The sequence below is a fragment of the Vicia villosa genome, unplaced genomic scaffold (genome assembly GCF_029867415.1).
Source record: "Vicia villosa cultivar HV-30 ecotype Madison, WI unplaced genomic scaffold, Vvil1.0 ctg.000924F_1_1, whole genome shotgun sequence".
Classification (NCBI taxonomy): Eukaryota; Viridiplantae; Streptophyta; class Magnoliopsida; order Fabales; family Fabaceae; genus Vicia; species Vicia villosa.
In genome coordinates this window covers 48,623-73,180 of record NW_026705415.1, presented here as the reverse complement: position 1 = coordinate 73,180, position 24,558 = coordinate 48,623, and the positions used below count along the sequence as shown (strand labels likewise).

At 31.0% G+C, this 24,558-nt stretch overlaps 1 long non-coding RNA gene across 1 annotated transcript; it reads right to left on the bottom strand.

Moving 5' to 3' along the window:
• Positions 1–22,509: 22,509 nt before the first annotated feature.
• Positions 22,510–24,064, bottom strand: LOC131632279 (uncharacterized). The gene is made up of 2 exons (XR_009292937.1): positions 23,131–24,064; positions 22,510–22,827 (listed from the first exon to the last, which is right to left on the bottom strand). It is a non-coding gene; the product is annotated as an uncharacterized LOC131632279 (long non-coding RNA).
• Positions 24,065–24,558: the final 494 nt, after the last annotated feature.

The window sequence follows — 24,558 nt, the reverse complement described above, 5'->3', positions numbered from 1 at the left end:
TAGAGAGGTATTTCTATTCCTTTAGATAAATTAAAGTGCATTTTTTGTGGTTTGGATGCTGAGAATAGCGACCGTTCTTTTTTTTGGTTGTTGCGTGGTGAAGAACATTTGGAGCGAAATTGCTCTTTGGGTAGGTAAAGTGAATAGATTGGAGGATGAGTGTTTGTCAAATTTTATGGATTGACATTTGTTCTTTTGTACTCAAAAGGTCAAAGAGAGTAAGGTAGATGTTGTTTGGCTTGCCACAACTTGGACTTTATGGTTATTAAGGAACGGGGCGTGTTTCCGGGAGGAGCATTGGAACTTTAATGACACGGTTTGGAACATAAAGCTCCTTGTTTGAAAGTGGTGTTTTTGCCAAAAAATTACACATTCCAATTATTCTTTTTACGAGTTTAATAAGAATACGTTGTTATTTCTCTCGAAATTTTAATTGGATTGTAATTTTTCTTTTTGGTCGGCTATTCCCGTGTCTTCGTGTAAAAATGTTGGAGAACGCTTAGTTCTCCATTATATAATATTTTGCTTAAAAAAAACTTAGTTATTATATGCTAAAATAAATAAAAAAGTAAAAAGTAAAAGACTTTATAATGGATACATAATTTAAGATGAAAAATAGTGTGGTTTGTTATTCTTGTAACTTGTAATCTTGATTAAAGAGAAAGGAAAGAATAGTTGTTAAAATGATAATGATTATAGCTGAAATGGTGACTGATTAGAGGGTTTATTTCTACCCATTGGATGAGATAAATGATCTTCACTACTACGGAAATCCCATTTAACAACGGTTGCAAAATACATATAATCACCCGGGTTCAGGTATAACGCCCTTTTAAGTATTAAATTATTTAATTAATTGATTGTGAATTATTTGGTGAAATTGTGATTAAATTGTGTATTTGTGTTGTTGAAGGAGTGTATACCTAAATGTGTACAAACATGAAGGTGTGGCCAGGTATTGGTACTTATGCTATTTTATAGTATATAGTTAGATGATAACACTAATAATAATAGAATAGACGATTGATTAGTTTATTGGGCCTATTATGGTGTTAGCATTAGAATTAGCGGGAGTGTGTTGTTAAGCCCATTAAAGTGATGAAAGTTAGTAAGGAATTAATAAAATAAGCGAGAAAAGAGAATTGAAAAAATAGAGAAGATAGAGAATTTCGGGGAGAATGTGAAAGAGAAGAATAGGCATAAAGAGGCTATGGCAATTGTCGTTAATGGTAGCTGTACTGATGACTTCAAGGCTGAACGAGGCTTAAGGCAGGGAGATTCTCTCCCTCCTCTTTTGTTTGTTATTGTTATGGAAGGTTTAACCTATCTTATGGAGAGAGTCGTGGAGTTGGGAAAATATAAAGGCATTCAGTTTAGTGAGAATTACTCGGTGGATATTCTGCATTTCGCAGACGATACAATCATCTTTGTTGAAAAAGGGAATCAGAATTTATGGATCTTGAAAGCTATTTTAAGCGGCTTATAATTAATGTCAGGGTTGAAATAAAGTTAATTAGGGATTTCTTATTTATGAGGCGTTAGTTAAAATTACTCATTTTTAATAATGATTACATATAAATTAATTATTAAATAGATATTTTCTAATCTAAAAAATTTTTATTTAAAAATTCTAATATCCGGTTGTTTTGTCAATAATAAGTACCTACATAGAAGTTAAACCTGCTATAAAGTATTTTTGCTCTCCAATTTTTGAAAATATTAAATTTAATAAATAATTATTTATATCAATAATTTAATAAAAGTAAAGATTTGACTAAATAAAATAAATAATAGAATAATTACCTACTTTTTCTTTATGAAGAGTTAATTATTTATATTAATTTTTAGTAATAATTACATATATTTATTATTAATAAAATATTTTCTAAATTAATTAATTTGTAATTTAAAATTCCTAAACCCTAATAATAAAAATAATAATAGAATAAACAAAAATACTTTTTAATTACTTTCATTTTTTCTTATTGAGACGTTAGTTAAACATACTACTTTTTTAAAAATAATTTCATCAATTTATTACTAATAAAATATTTTTTAATTTAAACAATTTTTATTTTAAAATACCTAAACCTTAAAAGAAATATTATAATAGCATGAACAAATAGCCTACATTATATTTATCAATCCTTAATTAAATAAACAACATTTTATGAATAATTACATATAATTATTATTAGTAAGATATAGTATTTTAATTTAAGATATGTTAACTGTAAAATTTCTAATCCATTCATTAGCCAATTGTGAGAACGTACATAGATGTTAAACCTGCTATGAAATATTTATTCTCTCAACTTTATGATAATAATAAATTTAATAAAATTATTAATTTTAATAATCTGTTTATATCAAAATCTTTAAAAAATTAAAGACCTTGTCAAAAGAAAATTAATAATATATTAGGTAAGTATTTTTTCTTAATGAAGCGTTAATTAAATATTGTACCATTTTCCAATAATTACGAATATTTATTTTTAATAAAATAATTTGTACCGTAAGGAGTTTTTTTTTTTCTTAAACTCCAAAACCCAAATAAGAAAAATAATAAGAGATTAAACAAAAAAAGCATAGTAATTACCCTTTTTTTTTGAAGAATCGTTATTTAATATACTATTTTTAAACAATAATTACATATATTTATTATCAATAAAATATTTTCTAATTTAAGGAATTCTTATTTGAAAATTCCAAAACCCTGATAAGAAAAATAATAATAAAAAAACAAAAAATATATATTAATTACCTACCTTTTTCTTTATGAAGTATAAATTAAATATAGTACTTTTAAACAATAATTACATATATTTATTATTATAAATTATTTTCTAATTTAAGGAATTTTTATTTTAAAATTCTAAACCCTAATTCGCGAAGAAGCATGAAAAGTAATCATAGAGAGTGATATATAAGTTCTTGTTGAATATCTTTTTGACACCTGTGAGGCAACTTATAAACATAGAAGAATAGAGTTCTTTTTAGCATTCTGTCAACAATATAATTCATTCGTCTTCATCAGAAGTGTCTTCAAAAATATCAAATGGAAAAAGCATCTTCCCACTCTTCACGAAACAATATAAATGAAGATAGGTTAACTAGTTTACCAATTTGTATTCTTCTTCACATACTCTCCTTTCTAAATGCTAAAGAAGCCGTTCATAGTTGCATTCTATCCACACTATGGAGAAATCTCTGGAAGCCTCTTCCAACTCTTTTATTAAGCTCTTCACATTTTACTCGTCGCAAAACTTTCACAAAATTTATACATCAGATTTTGTTACTACGCGATGCCTCAGCCTCATTATACGCTTTTAATCTTCACTCTCCCATTTCCATGAAGCGTCGCCTATTTGAGAGGATTTTAAATTATGCTGTAGCGCACAATGTTCAACAATTAGAAATCCATGTCCGGTGTAATATTCAAGTATTTCCATCTTGCTTTTTATCACGCCACACCTCTCAAGAGTTTCAAAAAATATTATTCCCCAACCTAGGTGTTTTCAAGCATTAACCAGTTTGCATCTAAGATATGTCACTTTTTTAGGCGGAGCAGATCCTTTTTCAGCATTTCCAAAGTTGAGTACTTTGGAGATTTCTCATTTTGAAATTCAAGGAGAACAAAATATATGTATATCAAGTAGCACCCTTCTCAACCTAACAATACAATCATATTCTTACCAAGGCAACATCAAACTATCTACTCCAAATCTTTGTACTTTTACTTTTATAGGCATTCCTGTTCAAATATTACCTGAAAGCTATCTTAGTTCTGTTGAACATGTAGACATTCAGGAGGATCTATAAGTGCAAGGTAGTTATGTAAAGCCTCCTTTATATCTACTTAGTTGTTTATTACAGTTTGCTTGTATCAAATCATTTGATCCTTAATACTGCTTCAAATATAAGTTAGTTAGTATTTTAATATATGAATCTAATTTTAAATTTTCATGATTCATTGGGTGAGATTCTCTCCTTACTTACTGATTAATTAGTAGTTGAGTTTCCTTCTATATATAAATGTCATTTGTAATTTTTTAACGTACTATTTCTTACTTTTAATAATTTTTTATTTGATGAATTTCGTGTACTTAACTCATAATCTTACGTTAGTATTGTATAGTTTTAAAGTATTTAGTGGCAAAACTCTAACACATTAAATATTGAAAATGGTTCCGATCAGGTAACATTTTTTCTATTTTTTGTAACTTTTATTATTGGAACATTCTACCTTTCTCGTGTATAAAGAGGTTATCAATTATTTATATTCTCCAATTTATATTTACGATAATAAATTATAATTTTTTTGTTATATTAGATTAAAAAAATCATATCAAACAAAAAATGATAAATAAATTCGAAAAAAACGTTAATTAGGAACTCTTTACGGGGCGTTAATTAAATGTATTAATTTTTAATATAAATTACATATGTTTATTACTATAAATTAATTATTTTCTTATTTAAGAAATTTGTTTTATAAAATTTCAAAACCCTACTTCTTTTACTAAAAGTGAGAACCTACATGAAAATTAAACCTTTGTTAAATATATTTGCTCACTAATTTAATATAATAATAATAAATTAAATAAAATTATTATTTTCATATTTTTATTTATACCAATGAGTTCATAAAAGTAAAGACCTCGTTAATATTATTTTTTATTAAAAAAAAGTTAGAGAGGCAGATTAAGTTGTGTGGGTTGGGTTAGTTGGAAGAACGTGAATTTAGTGTTTGAAAAGGGGGGATTAGGAATAAAAAAACATTATAGTGTTTAATTTAGCTCTTCTTAACAAGTGGATGTGGAGAATTCTTCAAGAGAACGATTCACTTTGGTACAACGTGTTGAAAGCAAGGTTTAATTGTTCTCCTTTGGTGGAGGGATATCGTAAAGATTGGTAATTGTTCCTTTCATGATGCTATTGTTCCTTGTAGTAGTTTTGCTATTCAGAATGGTTTTAATACACCGTTTTGTAAAGCAAAATTATTTGAGGAAATTATTTTGAAAGATGCATTCCCGGATTTATACAAGGCTTCAAGTTTAAAAGGGGTGTCGGTGGCGGCTATACGTGGGTGGATAGAAGGGAGGTGGCAGTGGAGTGACTTTGGGATTTCCATGTTTTTTTTCGAAGAATTCGGCCATATGGGTGGCTTCATTTTATTTTGGGAAAAGTTGGAGGGTTTTTGTGGTTTCATGGATGGTAAAGATTCGGTTTCTTGGGCTTGTAACAACGGATTGGATTTTTCGGTAGCTTCGTCTTATTCATATTATGGTAATGCCTTAATTCCTTACAGACCTCCAAACAAGTTCAACGATGTTTTTTGGTTCGTGTGGAAATCGGAGGTGCTTTTCAAAATTAAGGCTTTCGATTGGAGACTTCTTCTTGATATAGAGAGGTATTTCTATTCCTTTAGATAAATTAAAGTGCATTTTTTGTGGTTTGGATGCTGAGAATAGCGACCGTTCTTTTTTTTGGTTGTTGCGCGGTGAAGAACATTTGGAGCGAAATTGCTCTTTGGGTAGGTAAAGTGAATAGATTGGAGGATGAGTGTTTGTCGAATTTTATGGATTGACATTCGTTCTTTTGTACTCAAAAGGTCAAAGAGAGTAAGGTAGATGTTGTTTGGCTTTCCACAACTTGGACTCTATGGTTATTAAGGAACGGGGCGTGTTTCCGGGAGGAGCATTGGAACTTTAATGACACGGTTTGGAACATAAAGCTCCTTGTTTGAAAGTGGTGTTTTTGCCAAAAAATTACACATTCCAATTATTCTTTTTACGAGTTTAATAAGAATACGTTGTTATTTCTCTCGAAATTTTAATTGGATTGTAATTTTTCTTTTTGGTCGGCTATTCCCGTGTCTTCGTGTAAAAATGTTGGAGAACGCTTAGTTCTCCATTATATAATATTTTGCTTAAAAAAAACTTATTTATTATATGCTAAAATAAATAAAAAAAGTAAAAAGTAAAAGACTTTATAATGGATACACAATTTAAGATGAAAAATAGTGTGGTTTGTTATTCTTGTAACTTGTAATCTTGATTAAAGAGAAAGGAAAGAATAGTTGTTAAAATGATAATGATTATAGCAGAAACGGTGACTGATTAGAGGGTTTATTTCTACCCATTGGATGAGATAAATGATCTTCACTATTACGGAAATCCCATTTAACAACGGTTGCAAAATACATATAATCACCCGGGTTCAGGTATAACGCCCTTTTAAGTATTAAATTATTTAATTAATTGATTGTGAATTATTTGGTGAAATTGTGATTAAATTGTGTATTTGTGTTGTTGAAGGAGTGTATACCTAAATGTGTACAAACATGAAGGTGTGGCCAGGTATTGGTATTTATGCTATTTTATAGTATATAGTTAGATGATAACACTAATAATAATAGAATAGACGATTGATTAGTTTATTGGGCCTATTATGGTGTTAGCATTAGAATTAGCGGGAGTGTGTTGTTAAGCCCATTAAAGTGATGAAAGTTAGTAAGGAATTAATAAAATAAGCGAGAAAAGAGAATTGAAAAAATAGAGAAGATAGAGAATTTCGGGGAGAATGTGAAAGAGAAGAATAGGCATAAAGAGGCTATGGCAATTGTCGTTAATGGTAGCTGTACTGATGACTTCAAGGCTGAACGAGGCTTAAGGCAGGGAGATTCTCTCCCTCCTCTTTTGTTTGTTATTGTTATGGAAGGTTTAACCTATCTTATGGAGAGAGTCGTGGAGTTGGGAAAATATAAAGGCATTCAGTTTAGTGAGAATTACTCGGTGGATATTCTGCATTTCGCAGACGATACAATCATCTTTGTTGAAAAAGGGAATCAGAATTTATGGATCTTGAAAGCTATTTTAAGCGGCTTATAATTAATGTCAGGGTTGAAATAAAGTTAATTAGGGATTTCTTATTTATGAGGCGTTAGTTAAAATTACTCATTTTTAATAATGATTACATATAAATTAATTATTAAATAGATATTTTCTAATCTAAAAAATTTTTATTTAAAAATTTTAATATCCGGTTGTTTTGTCAATAATAAGTACCTACATAGAAGTTAAACCTGCTATAAAGTATTTTTGCTCTCCAATTTTTGAAAATATTAAATTTAATAAATAATTATTTATATCAATAATTTAATAAAAGTAAAGATTTGACTAAATAAAATAAATAATAGAATAATTACCTACTTTTTCTTTATGAAGAGTTAATTATTTATATTAATTTTTAGTAATAATTACATATATTTATTATTAATAAAATATTTTCTAAATTAATTAATTTGTAATTTAAAATTCCTAAACCCTAATAATAAAAATAATAATAGAATAAACAAAAATACTTTTTAATTACTTTCATTTTTTCTTATTGAGACGTTAGTTAAACATACTACTTTTTTAAAAATAATTTCATCAATTTATTACTAATAAAATATTTTTTAATTTAAACAATTTTTATTTTAAAATACCTAAACCTTAAAAGAAATATTATAATAGCATGAACAAATAGCCTACATTATATTTATCAATCCTTAATTAAATAAACAACATTTTATGAATAATTACATATAATTATTATTAGTAAGATATAGTATTTTAATTTAAGATATGTTTACTGTAAAATTTCTAAACCATTCATTAGCCAATTGTGAGAACGTACATAGATGTTAAACCTGCTATGAAATATTTATTCTCTCAACTTTATGATAATAATAAATTTAATAAAATTATTAATTTTAATAATCTGTTTATATCAAAATCTTTAAAAAATTAAAGACCTTGTCAAAAGAAAATTAATAATATATTAGGTAAGTATTTTTTCTTAATGAAGCGTTAATTAAATATTGTACCATTTTCCAATAATTACGAATATTTATTTTTAATAAAATAATTTGTACCGTAAGGAGTTTTTTTTTTTTCTTAAACTCCAAAACCCAAATAAGAAAAATAATAAGAGATTAAACAAAAAAAGCATAGTAATTACCCTTTTTTTTTGAAGAATCGTTATTTAATATACTATTTTTAAACAATAATTACATATATTTATTATCAATAAAATATTTTCTAATTTAAGGAATTCTTATTTGAAAATTCCAAAACCCTGATAAGAAAAATAATAATAAAAAAACAAAAAATATATATTAATTACCTACCTTTTTCTTTATGAAGTATAAATTAAATATAGTACTTTTAAACAATAATTACATATATTTATTATTATAAATTATTTTCTAATTTAAGGAATTTTTATTTTAAAATTCTAAACCCTAATTCGCGAAGAAGCATGAAAAGTAATCATAGAGAGTGATATATAAGTTCTTGTTGAATATCTTTTTGACACCTGTGAGGCAACTTATAAACATAGAAGAATAGAGTTCTTTTTAGCATTCTGTCAACAATATAATTCATTCGTCTTCATCAGAAGTGTCTTCAAAAATATCAAATGGAAAAAGCATCTTCCCACTCTTCACGAAACAATATAAATGAAGATAGGTTAACTAGTTTACCAATTTGTATTCTTCTTCACATACTCTCCTTTCTAAATGCTAAAGAAGCCGTTCATAGTTGCATTCTATCCACACTATGGAGAAATCTCTGGAAGCCTCTTCCAACTCTTTTATTAAGCTCTTCACATTTTACTCGTCGCAAAACTTTCACAAAATTTATACATCAGATTTTGTTACTACGCGATGCCTCAGCCTCATTATACGCTTTTAATCTTCACTCTCCCATTTCCATGAAGCGTCGCCTATTTGAGAGGATTTTAAATTATGCTGTAGCGCACAATGTTCAACAATTAGAAATCCATGTCCGGTGTAATATTCAAGTATTTCCATCTTGCTTTTTATCACGCCACACCTCTCAAGAGTTTCAAAAAATATTATTCCCCAACCTAGGTGTTTTCAAGCATTAACCAGTTTGCATCTAAGATATGTCACTTTTTTAGGCGGAGCAGATCCTTTTTCAGCATTTCCAAAGTTGAGTACTTTGGAGATTTCTCATTTTGAAATTCAAGGAGAACAAAATATATGTATATCAAGTAGCACCCTTCTCAACCTAACAATACAATCATATTCTTACCAAGGCAACATCAAACTATCTACTCCAAATCTTTGTACTTTTACTTTTATAGGCATTCCTGTTCAAATATTACCTGAAAGCTATCTTAGTTCTGTTGAACATGTAGACATTCAGGAGGATCTATAAGTGCAAGGTAGTTATGTAAAGCCTCCTTTATATCTACTTAGTTGTTTATTACAGTTTGCTTGTATCAAATCATTTGATCCTTAATACTGCTTCAAATATAAGTTAGTTAGTATTTTAATATATGAATCTAATTTTAAATTTTCATGATTCATTGGGTGAGATTCTCTCCTTACTTACTGATTAATTAGTAGTTGAGTTTCCTTCTATATATAAATGTCATTTGTAATTTTTTAACGTACTATTTCTTACTTTTAATAATTTTTTATTTGATGAATTTCGTGTACTTAACTCATAATCTTACGTTAGTATTGTATAGTTTTAAAGTATTTAGTGGCAAAACTCTAACACATTAAATATTGAAAATGGTTCCGATCAGGTAACATTTTTTCTATTTTTTGTAACTTTTATTATTGGAACATTCTACCTTTCTCGTGTATAAAGAGGTTATCAATTATTTATATTCTCCAATTTATATTTACGATAATAAATTATAATTTTTTTGTTATATTAGATTAAAAAAATCATATCAAACAAAAAATGATAAATAAATTCGAAAAAAACGTTAATTAGGAACTCTTTACGGGGCGTTAATTAAATGTATTAATTTTTAATATAAATTACATATGTTTATTACTATAAATTAATTATTTTCTTATTTAAGAAATTTGTTTTATAAAATTTCAAAACCCTACTTCTTTTACTAAAAGTGAGAACCTACATGAAAATTAAACCTTTGTTAAATATATTTGCTCACTAATTTAATATAATAATAATAAATTAAATAAAATTATTATTTTCATATTTTTATTTATACCAATGAGTTCATAAAAGTAAAGACCTCGTTAATATTATTTTTTATTAAAAAAAAGTTAGAGAGGCAGATTAAGTTGTGTGGGTTGGGTTAGTTGGAAGAACGTGAATTTAGTGTTTGAAAAGGGGGGATTAGGAATAAAAAAACATTATAGTGTTTAATTTAGCTCTTCTTAACAAGTGGATGTGGAGAATTCTTCAAGAGAACGATTCACTTTGGTACAACGTGTTGAAAGCAAGGTTTAATTGTTCTCCTTTGGTGGAGGGATATCGTAAAGATTGGTAATTGTTCCTTTCATGATGCTATTGTTCCTTGTAGTAGTTTTGCTATTCAGAATGGTTTTAATACACCGTTTTGTAAAGCAAAATTATTTGAGGAAATTATTTTGAAAGATGCATTCCCGGATTTATACAAGGCTTCAAGTTTAAAAGGGGTGTCGGTGGCGGCTATACGTGGGTGGATAGAAGGGAGGTGGCAGTGGAGTGACTTTGGGATTTCCATGTTTTTTTTCGAAGAATTCGGCCATATGGGTGGCTTCATTTTATTTTGGGAAAAGTTGGAGGGTTTTTGTGGTTTCACGGATGGTAAAGATTCGGTTTCTTGGGCTTGTAACAACGGATTGGATTTTTCGGTAGCTTCGTCTTATTCATATTATGGTAATGCCTTAATTCCTTACAGACCTCCAAACAAGTTCAACGATGTTTTTAGGTTCGTGTGGAAATCGGAGGTGCTTTTCAAAATTAAGGCTTTCGATTGGAGACTTCTTCTTGATATAGAGAGGTATTTCTATTCCTTTAGATAAATTAAAGTGCATTTTTTGTGGTTTGGATGCTGAGAATAGCGACCGTTCTTTTTTTTGGTTGTTGCGCGGTGAAGAACATTTGGAGCGAAATTGCTCTTTGGGTAGGTAAAGTGAATAGATTGGAGGATGAGTGTTTGTCGAATTTTATGGATTGACATTCGTTCTTTTGTACTCAAAAGGTCAAAGAGAGTAAGGTAGATGTTGTTTGGCTTTCCACAACTTGGACTCTATGGTTATTAAGGAACGGGGCGTGTTTCCGGGAGGAGCATTGGAACTTTAATGACACGGTTTGGAACATAAAGCTCCTTGTTTGAAAGTGGTGTTTTTGCCAAAAAATTACACATTCCAATTATTCTTTTTACGAGTTTAATAAGAATACGTTGTTATTTCTCTCGAAATTTTAATTGGATTGTAATTTTTCTTTTTGGTCGGCTATTCCCGTGTCTTCGTGTAAAAATGTTGGAGAACGCTTAGTTCTCCATTATATAATAGTTTGCTTAAAAAAAACTTATTTATTATATGCTAAAATAAATAAAAAAGTAAAAAGTAAAAGACTTTATAATGGATACACAATTTAAGATGAAAAATAGTGTGGTTTGTTATTCTTGTAACTTGTAATCTTGATTAAAGAGAAAGGAAAGAATAGTTGTTAAAATGATAATGATTATAGCAGAAACGGTGACTGATTAGAGGGTTTATTTCTACCCATTGGATGAGATAAATGATCTTCACTATTACGGAAATCCCATTTAACAACGGTTGCAAAATATATTTAATCACCCGGGTTCAGGTATAACGCCCGTTTAAGTATTAAATTATTTAATTAATTGATTGTGAGTTATTTGGTGAAATTGTGATTAAATTGTGTATTTGTGTTGTTGAAGGAGTGTATACCTAAATGTGTACAAACATGAAGGTGTGGCCAGGTATTGGTATTTATGCTATTTTATAGTAAATAGTTAGATGATAATACTAATAATAATAATAGAATAGATGATTGATTAGTTTATTGGGCCTATTATGGTGTTAGCATTAGAATTAGCGGGAGTGTGTTGTTAAGCCCATTAGAGTGATGAAAGTTAGTAAGGAATTAATAAAATAAGCGAGAAAAGAGAATTGAAAAAATAGAGAAGATAGAGAATTTTGGGGAGAATGTGAAAGAGAAGAATAGGCATAAAGAGGCTATGGCAATTGTCGTTAATGGTAGCCGTACTGATGACTTCAAGGCTGAACGAGGCTTAAGGCAGGGAGATTCTCTCCCTCCTCTTTTGTTTGTTATTGTTATGGAAGGTTTAACCTATCTTATGGAGAGAGTCGTGGAGTTGGGAAAATATAAAGGCATTCAGTTTAGTGAGAATTACTCGGTGGATATTCTGCATTTCGCAGACGATACAATCATCTTTGTTGAAAAAGGGAATCAGAATTTATGGATCTTGAAGGCTATTTTAAGAGGATTATAATTAATGTCAGGTTTGAAATAAAGAAAAAAAATTAAAATAACCAGGTTTAATAAAAAATTTACTGAAAAAACAAACTTTTCGGGGTATTTACCAAACTGTCTAGGTTTGGGACATACTGGAAGAGAATGCCCCAAATGAAATGGCGCATGCATGGTCCACACGCCAAACCATTTGGCGCAAAAGAACAAAAATTAGGGCAAAGATGTGTAAGCCATTTGAAATGGCGCATATGGCCATGCATTAACACATAGGCGCCAAACCAATTGGCTTCCATGTGTGGGCCATTTTTTTTTTCAAAATTAACCCGTTTCGGTTATTTCCGCGCACCGTTTTTTATTCCGGTCTTTTATTTTCGTAAAAACGTCTTAGAATCGAGTTCGTAAAATTATCACTAACCCTAAATAACGTTTGCGTTATAGATATCGGATTTTCACAAAAGCACAATTTATTGATGAGAGACTGACGAACGGTTACAAGAGTTGGTAAGGGAAACTGATACATTGTCGAAAAAAAATACAAATTATATTAAACTTGCGACGAGGTTGGGCCACGATTAGGGCATTTTTTTCTATTGTGCCCCACCTGACGACAAATGCTGCATTTTCGTTCCATTTTGTCGTGGACGTCCATTTCGGTTCTAATCCGTGTTTTATTGGGATGCCCTTTTTTCTTTCGCCGCATTGCATCGTTGTGCCAAACTACCTCTCCATCATACTCAGGCCAGTAATCCTCCTTGGCCACCACAGGGAATGCAACGCTGTAAACTCTGAGCAATGTCTGAGTCTTGTAAATCGGAGACAGTAGTGATTTAGCGTCGCGGTGCGCATACGCACATGCAGCTATGACGTGCGAGCAAGGCATACGAAAAGCTTGAAACCTTCCACAATCGCACCAATCCTCGTCCAGAAGAACCCTATATTGTTGTCTTGGCAATCCCTCATTCTGGTCAATTGTCTCCCGCACACTGAACGTGCGATTGAAACGGTCGAAAGAAGTTACTTGATGAGTGTTCGCTTTTGCCTATTGCTGTTGCATAAATTTCATGCAACTATCACTTAATAGTTGACCAGATTGCCTAACATCACCCCATTTCCTCCCTCTCGTTGAGAAGAGTGCAGCCATCCTAAAGTATGTAGCCTCCACTAGTGTTGTGATTGGAAGATTACGAATGCCTTTGAAAACGCCATTCATGGATTCCACGAGATTTGTCGTCATATGGCCCCATCGCACGCCCTTGTCGTAAGCCCTTGTCCATTTCTCCCTAGAAAGGTTATCTACCCAACTACTTGCCTCTGGATTTGTCATTACAATCTCACTCCGATAATGCTGGAATGTGGGTTGGGTCAATGCATAACCAGCATTGACCAAGGCCTTTCTTAGATGTCTGTCCTTGATCTCCCGCATGAAGTTCTGGGCGATGTGGCGAATACAATAGACGTGTTTTGAAGGGGGGTCATGCCATCCGTTTGCTGGATTATTATAAGCACTCTCTATGGAAGCGTGCCTATCAGAGATTAAACATATGTCAGGCTGAGGAGCAACATGTTCTCGGAGGTTCCTTAGAAAGAAACTCCAACCTGCCGCAGTTTCACCTTCGACGATTGCAAACGCCACTGGAAATATGTTGCTGTTCCCGTCTTGTGCAACCGCCATGAGCATGGTTCCTTTGTATTTGCCGTATAACCATGTTCCATCAATTTGAAGTATGGGTTTACAATGTGCAAATCCCCGTACGCAAGGTTTGAACGCCCAAAAAAGCTGATGGAATATTCCATTTCCTTGGACAGGGTTTCCATCCAGGGCATGCGCGGGCAGTGTCTCAAGAATAGTAACAGTGCCAGGTGCGTAACTGTGTAGCGCATTGAGGTATCAGGGAAGAATTTTGTATGACTCCTCCCAGTTGCCGTAGACTGTCTCAATTGCCTTTGTTTTTGCAACCCACGCCTTTCTGTAAGATGGAGTGTAGTTGAAGGTTGTAACGATATGCGAGATAATATTTTTGACCTTCAGAGATGGATCAGAACTTATTAGAGGCAAGATCTCCTGACAGATGAGATCGGCACTGAGTTTCGTATGATCCTGGGAAGTGTTAGGGTTGACACACGTGTGTTGCTGCATAATCGATCCTATTTTCCATGCATTACTTCTCTTCCTATAAGAAGCCAACAGTCTGAAGCCATACTCTGGATTCTTAGAAGTGATTACATACCGTTCCAGGTTAGAACGATCTACTTCAAAATCAACGTTGTGCGCCATGTGCCATTTTTTTATTGTTCTAAGACAAGCCTCCTTAGAGGGAAGCTTGTCTCCTTCCTTTAATTCATCGTCAGTTTGGATGTACGGTGTGAAGAAGATGTCGGATGATGGTTCGTCACCTTCTAGGTTCAGGTTACTCATATGTGTTGGAGGTGCGTACACGTGAGCTGGAGGCACCAAAGTTTGTTGCTCGTCGTCGGATTCCTCGTTGACCATGTCGTCAAATTCAGTTTCCATATCTTCTTCTTCCTCGTCTATGACATCAACTTCTTCTTGCTCGTTGACTGGTGGGTCTATAACTTGTGACTGGACAATCTGAGTTTCTTGTGTCCCAATCTGTAGAGTAACATACAAGTCGATGGAATCCAAGCCAGAGTATTCGTGAGTAGTAAACATATCTTGCAGGTCTTCATCAGTGGCAATCTCCATCTCATAAAACTTGACGGTGTTGTCGTCATTGAAAGAGGGACATTGGTAAAAAAACGGTTGCAATAGGACCCATTGCAATCTTAGCGTATAGTCGCTGAATGAAGTACGAAAAGTTTGCTCTTTTGCTTAGCAAAAATGGAACAACCTGGGTGTTCCGCATCACAAAACCGGCTATTTCATGAGAGTAAGTCTCACCGTTTAGATGGGCATGCACAAGGTACTGGGTAGATGAAGTCATTTCGACGGAGAAGTGTTTGGTTGCTTTAAGATGAATTTAGATTTGGTAGAATTGCTAGTGTGAGTTGTAATATTTAGAAAACACTGAGTGTCTTATATATGGTGGTTCTTACAGACACACTAGTATAGGTTTGCCACAAGATTCCGAATTGATTATAAAAGACAGACACACTGATCTAGGTCTGCCACTAGTTTCCGAATTGATTATAAAAGCCAGGCACACTGATCTAGGGCTGCCAAAAAATTCCGTATTGATTATAAAAGACAGACACACTGATCTAGGTCTGCCACTAGATTCCGAATTGATTATAAAAGCCAGGCACACTGATCTAGGGCTGCCACAAGATTCCGTATTGATTATAAAAGACAGACACACTGATCTAGGTCTGCCACTAGATTCCTAATTGATTATAAAAGACAGACACACTGATCTAGGTCTGCCACTAGATTCCGAATTGATTATAAAATCCAGGCACACTGATCTAGGTCTGTATATATATAAATAATAATGATGTTACTAAAATACTAATTATATATATTACTAATTATACATATAATTAATAATTACGTATATATATTTTAATTAATAAATATATATATATATATATATATATATATATTCTAATTAATAATTACGTATATATATTTTATTTAATAAATGTATATATTCTAATTAATAATTATATGTATTTTAATAATATATATTACTAATTATAAATATAGTTAATAATTACGTATATAAATTACCAATTATATGTATTTTAATTATTGTACACATCCGCTAGGGTAATTATTGTTCAGACGAAAACAACTAACCCAACAACCACATTTATTTTAATTCAATGACCCTGCGTTGGCAACACAAAACCATCGGTAAATCACGATGTTACATTGCAGAAAAGAAAAGAACACAGAACAACTGGTAGTACACGCTCACTCATTGCAACAAATAAAACAACAGTTAATCTAAACTACTCAAGTATCACTGCAAGAACAAGGGGATCTTCAACGCCTCGGTTAACTTCTCCACTGTGTGTCCAAAACATTAGATCCACGTCCACATCGTCTTTCACACGATCCCAATAATACATGTACGTGCCTTCAGGGTTATTATCCGTCAACGTAATGTATGGACATCGGTAATCTAGCTGTTTAACTTTTCTGGTTGGACCATCTAGTTGACGAAACCCAGTGTTGATGGCTCTAACAATTCTCTGGAAATTCCAGTGAGGGTTAAGGCAAACCCGCATGCGACTACCTTCCTCAAAGAAGACCACAGCCTAAACTGAGTTCAATTTTTAGTGTTTACAGTAAGAATGAAAGAAGAGTTAGTACTTCAACTCCACACACACACTACTATTTATAGCGGGTGCAAGGCAGAGGGAAATTTTATTGTTAATTATTAATAACTTAAATAATAATTGGAAACTTTGTAACAATAAAATATCATTTCATTGAAATATGTTAACAACATTTAATTGAACGGTACAGATATGCTAAGAGCATTTAATTGAACGGTACAGAAGTTACTGAAATGATAAAGAAACTGTGGCGTCTAGGATATTACAACGGTTAAAACAATGTCTTCTCTGTCCTCCATCATTAGAGTGCATTGGATGTCGTCTTCCATAGCCTCCCACCAACGATGCCTTTCGAGAAAAACACCTCCCCTTGTTCGAAGTCTCTTGATAGATCTGATTTGTTCGCCTGGACTGCACTCCCCGTCCAAAAACCTAAGGATGTTTCTCTTAAGCTGATCCATGGTTTGGATATTCCAAAACATCACCTGCATGGGAGGTTTGACGGCAGAGAAGATAACGTATCTGTTCCTTCTACGAACGTCCGGTTGATAGTCCAAACGCCTCACAGGTGGTGGAGGCTCAGAAGTCCGGTGCGAGCTATCTGGCCTTATTCGAGATCTCATTTTTGAGTGTGTGTACTAATGCACACATGAAACCCTAATTTATAGAGGCATTGACGCCTTGCCTTAGGTCTGTATCACAATTAGGGTTTCATATAGTGTTTTACATACAAGTAAAAAACGTAAACCCTAATTTTTTTTAAAAAAAAAGATCCCCGTGCACAGAACTACATCTTGCCACAACAACAACAACTGGAAGAGGAACAACAACAACAACAACAACAATAACTACGGCAACAACAACGACAACAACAACGCCTACAACAACGCCAACAACAACTCCAACAACAGTAACAACAACAACAACTCCAGGAACAACAACAACTCCAGGAACAACAACAACTCCAGCAACAACAACAAAATCTTTTCAGTACTCCATCCCGTTCCGCACGCAACTACCGCCAATCAAATATTTTCCAATCCCAGTCTCAACCATTACAAGAATATGATGACCACCATCATTCCTCGGACCAATATCAGACCCATTCATAACCATTCGGATTTGCAGCATTTGCAGGGTCCACAAGGGGATTCGGCCAAAACCTTACTCCCGGTTCATCTAGCCTTCATCTTAGTCCCGACGATGGTCCTCATGGTGAATCCTCTTACCGTGGCACCCCCTCCGGCTTCGCAACACCTTCAAACCAACTCGGCTTTAATCAGGGTAGTTCTAGTGCAGCTGGATGCTATGAACCCGAAGTCTTTTCCCAACCCACTCCACCACGACGACTTAACACGTTTGAGGGGATGGGTAACCAACTTTACAACAGCGGTTTTCCGGATAATTATGGGGGCGTCGACGAATTCATTGACAGCGATCCACGAGACATCCCAATGCCGGGCCCAGTGACACAAACCCAGCAAGAACCACAAAGGGGCAGAGGTAGGGGCAGAGCTAGGGAAAGGGGTGGTGCCAATATTCGCGGCGGGATCAACGATCGCGGCAAACGTGTCATAACAAGACGAAATTGCGGAACGGATGGCTATCTTGGTGATGGACGCCATTGATCATATTGTTGTATTTTCTTTAATCAATTGTGTCGATATATCGTTTCTCTAATTATCTGTAATCGATGTTTCGTTCCTTTAATATAATGCACCATTGTTATATTTTCGGTTAACAAATGTCAATTTACGTTTTGTGTACTTCATTTTTAAGACTAAAAAATTATTTTGAAAATTTATTTATATATATATCTTAACTAATTAAATAAAAATGGAATTTTGAAAATATATATATTAACAAAATCTTAACAAAAAAGAATAAAAAAAAATGAAAAAAAAAAAAAAAGAATAAGCCTTTGGCGCCAAATGAAATGGCTATTAGTGCAAAAAGAAGCCTAATGCGCCATTTCATTTGGCGCAAACAATCCCTTTTTTAGGGTTAGCCAAATGGTTTGGCGCATACACCCACTTTTAACACTTATACGCCATTTGGTTTGGCGCATCCACTTCTCTGGGGTCCCAAACCTAGACAGTTTGGTAAATACCCCGAAAATATAGTTTTTTTGGTAATTTTTTTTCTTAAACATGGTTAATTAAATTTTTTTTTTCTGAAATAAAGTTAATTAGGGATTTCTTATTTATGAGGCGTTAGTTAAAATTACTCATTTTTAATAATGATTACATATAAATTAATTATTAAATAGATATTCTCTAATCTAAAAAACTTTTATTTAAAAATTCTAATATCTGGTTGTTTTGTCAATAATAAGAACCTACATAGAAGTTAAACCTGCTATAAAGTATTTTTGCTCTCCAATTTTTGAAAATATTAAATTTAATAAATAATTATTTATATCAATAATTTAATAAAAGTAAAGATTTGACTAAATAAAATAAATAATAGAATAATTACCTACTTTTTCTTTATGAAGAGTTAATTATTTATATTAATTTTTAGTAATAATTACATATATTTATTATTAAAAAAATATTTTCTAAATTAAGTAATTTGTAATTTAAAATTCCTAAACCCTAATAATAAAAATAATAATAGAATAAACAAAAATACTTTTTAATTACTTTCATTTTTTCTTATTGAGACGTTAGTTAAACATACTACTTTTTTAAAAATAATTTCATCAATTTATTACTAATAAAATATTTTTTAATTTAAACAATTTTTATTTTAAAATACCTAAACCTTAAAATAAATATTATAATAGCATGAACAAATAGCCCACATTATATTTATCAATCCTTAATTAAATAAACAACATTTTATGAATAATTACATATAATTATTATTAGTAAGAAATAGTATTTTAATTTAAGATATGTTTACTGTAAAATTTCTAAACCATTCATTAGCCAATTGTGAGAACGTACATAGATGTTAAACCTGCTATGAAATATTTATTCTCTCAACTTTATGATAATAATAAATTTAATAAAATTATTAATTTTAATAATCTGTTTATATCAAAATCTTTAAAAAATTAAAGACCTTGTCAAAAGAAAATTAATAATATATTAGGTAAGTATTTTTTCTTAATGAAGCGTTAATTAAATATTGTACCATTTTCCAATAATTACGAATATTTATTTTTAATAAAATAATTTGTACCGTAAGGAGTTTTTTTTTTTCTTAAATTCCAAAACCCAAATAAGAAAAATAATAAGAGATTAAACAAAAAAAGCATAGTAATTACCCTTTTTTTTTTTGAAGAATCGTTAATTAATATACTACTTTTCAACAATAATTACATATATTTATTATCAATAAAATATTTTCTAATTTAAGGAATTCTTATTTGAAAATTCCAAAACCCTGATAAGAAAAATAATAATAAAAAAACAAAAAATATATATTAATTACCTACCTTTTTCTTTATGAAGTATAAATTAAATATAGTACTTTTAAACAATAATTACATATATTTATCATTATAAATTATTTTCTAATTTAAGGAATTTTTATTTTAAAATTCTAAACCCTAATTCGCCAAGAAGCATGAAAAGTAATCATAGAGAGTGATATATAAGTTCTTGTTGAATATCTTTTTGACACCTGTGAGGCAACTTATAAACGTAGAAGAATAGAGTTCTTTTTAGCATTCTGTCAACAATATAATTCATTCGTCTTCATCAGAAGTGTCTTTAAAAATATCAATGGAAAAAGCATCTTCCCACTCTTCACGAAACAATATAAATGAAGATAGGTTAACTAGTTTACCAATTTGTATTCTTCTTCACATACTCTCCTTTCTAAATGCTAAAGAAGCCGTTCATAGTTGCATTCTATCCACACTATGGAGAAATCTCTGGAAGCCTCTTCCATCTCTTTTATTAAGCTCTTCACACTTTACTCGTCGCAAAACTTTCACAAAATTTATACATCAGATTTTGTTACTACGCGATGCCTCAGCCTCATTATACGCTCTTAATCTTCACTCTCCCATTTCCATGAAGCGTCGCCTATTTGAGAGGATTTTAAATTATGCTGTAGCGCACAATGTTCAACAATTAGAAATCCATGTCCGGTGTAATATTCAAGTCTTTCCATCTTGCTTTTTATCACGCCACACCTCTCAAGAGTTTCAAAATATATTATTCCCCAATCCTAGGTGTTTTCAAGCATTAACCAGTTTGCATCTAAGATATGTCACTTTTTTAGGCGGAGCAGATCCTTTTTCAGCATTTCCAAAGTTGAGTACTTTGGAGATTTCTCATTTTGAAATTCAAGGAGAACATAATATATGTATATCAAGTAGCACCCTTCTCAACCTGACAATACAATCATATTCTTACCAAGGGAACATCAAACTATCTACTCCAAATCTTTGTACTTTTACTTTTATAGGCATTCCTGTTCAAATATTACCTGAAAGCTATCTTAGTTATGTTGAACATGTAGACACTCAGGATGATCTATAAGTGCAAGGTAGTTATGTAAAGCCTCCTTTATATCTACTTAGTTGTTTGTTACAGTTTGCTTGTATCAAATCATTTGATCCTTAATACTGCTTCAAATATAGGTTAGTTAGTATTTTAATATATGAATCTAATTTTAAATTTTCATGATTCATTGGTGAGATTCTCTCCTTACTTACTGATTAATTAGTAGTTGAGTTTCCTTCTATATATATAAATGTCATTTGTAATTTTTTAACGTACTATTTCTTACTTTTAATAATTTTTTATTTGATTAATTTCGTGTACTTAACTCATAATCTTACGTTAGTATTGTATAGTTTTAAAGTATTTAGTGGCAAAACTCTAACACATTAAATATTGAAAATGGTTCCGATCAGGTAACATTTTTTCTATTTTTTGTAACTTTTATTATTGGAACATTCTACCTTTCTCGTGTATAAAGAGGTTATCAATTATTTATATTCTCCAATTTATATTTACGATAATAAATTATAATTTTTTTGTTATATTAGAGTAAAAAAATCATATCAAACAAAAAATGATAAATAAATTCGAAAAAAACGTTAATTAGGAACTCTTTACGGGGCGTTAATTAAATGTATTAATTTTTAAAATAAATTACATATGTTTATTACTATAAATTAATTATTTTCTTATTTAAGAAAATTGTTTTATAAAATTTCAAAACCCCACTTCTTTTACTAAAAGTGAGAACCTACATGAAAATTAAACCTTTGTTAAATATATTTGCTCACTAATTTAATATAATAATAATAAATTAAATAAAATTATTATTTTCATATTTTTATTTATACCAATGATTTCATAAAAGTAAAGACCTCGTTAATATTATTTTTTATTAAAAAAAAGTTAGAGAGGCAGATTAAGTTGTGTGGGTTGGGTTAGTTGGAAGAACGTGAATTTAGTGTTTGAAAAGGGGGGATTAGGAATAAAAAAACATTGTAGTGTTTAATTTACAACATTTATTGTCTCTTGGAACATTCAAAAATTGTTGCCAGAAATCTAAAAAGTGTTGCCTAAAAGAATAGGGGACGATTTTTGAGTGTCTTCTATACGAGCGTTGCCAAATGTTTTAGGCAACGCACATTTCACTCTTAGGGCACACTATTTAAAAACGTTGCCTGTAAAACTAGAATAGGGGACGCTTTTACTGAGGCACCTAAGGCAACAATTTTTAAGCGTTGCTATATTTGACACCAATTATGAATCGTTCCCTTTAAGCAACATCTTTACATATTAAATACAATCAAGATTAATCCCAAAAATATAAATATATCATTTTTATTGTGGTTAATTAGTAAATCGAAAATATTATTTTCAATATCTACATAATATTTACAATATTTATCACTATCTTTAATAGTATTTAAAATATTTATCACTATCTTTAATAGTAGTTACAATATTTATCATTTTGTAAATATAATCCGCTATAAGCCAAACATACAATATACCATAAAAACTTTGGTAATAAAGTTGAATTCACAGTTTAGTTCAAATATGTAGTTATAAATAAATTATCTAACAATGCTTGATAAAATGACATTGTTTAAGTTTAATGCATTCATATAAACCTATAAAAAATCATCCTACTCATTAGAATTTGTTTCAAAATTATTCATCATCTACATAGTCTCCTTGAAATTCTTCACCCGTGTCTTCATCGTGAAATTCATCATCAATGTCAACCTCTTGAAATTCACCACTTACATCATCCTCTTGAAATAATTCATCATCTATATCCTCATTTTCATCTTCTTCGTTGATACGTTGATACCTTTCTGCATTAAATATAAAAACAAAATATGTTAACTATAAATAGCTTTGGGCCCTCAAAATTTATATCTTGATTTAGCTTGAAGAGGAACTTCAAAACTTTTAGTCGGTCTTCTCGACCAATTTTTCTAAGAGATCCACCTTCATTTATACTTTTTACTTTGTTCATTGTGGCTAACAACAATTTACTACAAAGAGATATCTAATACTCATGAAAATTAAAATTTACAAGTATTAACTTCAATGACATCTAAATTCAACATCAACATATAACTCACTATATTAAACAATTCATCATACATTCATACCCATTTATGGTTGGAGTCTCAATCTTGTTTTACCTGCACTTTCATCACATTTCATTTTATCTTCTTTTTAAAACACATAAGCAATCACAATAAAATGATCAACACATTATTTTTGTACCAAACGACCAACAAAAAGAACCTGTTGAGTACTTGTCTTTTAAACAGTACATGCTTGGCCTAATCCTGTGTATATAAAAGTGGTTAGAGCATATGGTGAAAATATGTAGATATAGCTTGTTGTGTTCAAATTGAAAGTGACACACTGTAATGAATATAATTTGATTTAGTTTGTATCTAAGAGTTGTTAACTATCCTATCTTGAAAGCACATAAACCAAAAATTCCAAAGCACATAAACCAAAATCAATATCAAGGGGCAACCACCCCACAATCTTGTTGAACCAAAGCATGCACTAGCAGGACAATGAACAACAGAAAACACCTATGTTCTAAACAAGAAAAAAATCACCCATGATGAATCACTTTAACTATACAACCAAGAACAAGCATTATCAACCCCAAAATACAGCACCAACTCAATTATAAATGACAGAAAAATTACTCTCTAAACATCAAAACAAAAGCAATGCTAACTAGAGAAAAGTCAAATATAATCAGAATATATTTCAAAAAGGGACATCTACATCAAATAGAACAATAATACAAGATAATACATAAAAAATATCTAACAAAATTTAAACAATCATTCAAAAACCTTCATAAATCATATCATACCATATGTAAAATCATGTTCATTCTTTTTAATTATGCCGTTGCTTTTTTCAACAAACAAAAAAAACACTTTTTTTCAACAAACATAGATACAACTTTGACTGAATGAAACTAAGAATAATATGTAAATTAAAAGAATACCCGAACAAAACTATTTTAAATAAGTAAGAATCAGAATAGCAAATCCACAAATGGTTCTGGAACACCAAATGGCTCTTCTTAACAAGTGGAGGTGGAGAATTCTTCAAGAGAACGATTCGCTTTGGTACAACGTGTTGAAAGCAAGGTTTAATTGTTCTATTTTGGTGGAGGGATATCGTAAAGATTGGTAATTGTTCCTTTCATGATGCTATTGTTCCTTGTAGTAGTTTTGCTATTCAGAATGGTTTTAATACACCGTTTTGTAAAGCAAAATTATTTGAGGAAATTATTTTGAAAGATGCATTCCCGGATTTATACAAGGCTTCAAGTTTAAAAGGGATGTCGGTGGCGGCTATGCGTGGGTGGATAGAAGGGAGGTGGCAGTGGAGTGACTTTGGGATTTCCATGTTTTTTTTTGGAAGAATCCGGCCATATGGGTGGCTTCATTTTATTTTGGGAAAAGTTGGAGGGTTTTTGTGGTTTCACGGATGGTAAAGATTCGGTTTCTTGGGCTTGTAACAACGGATTGGATTTTTCGGTAGCTTCGTCTTATTCA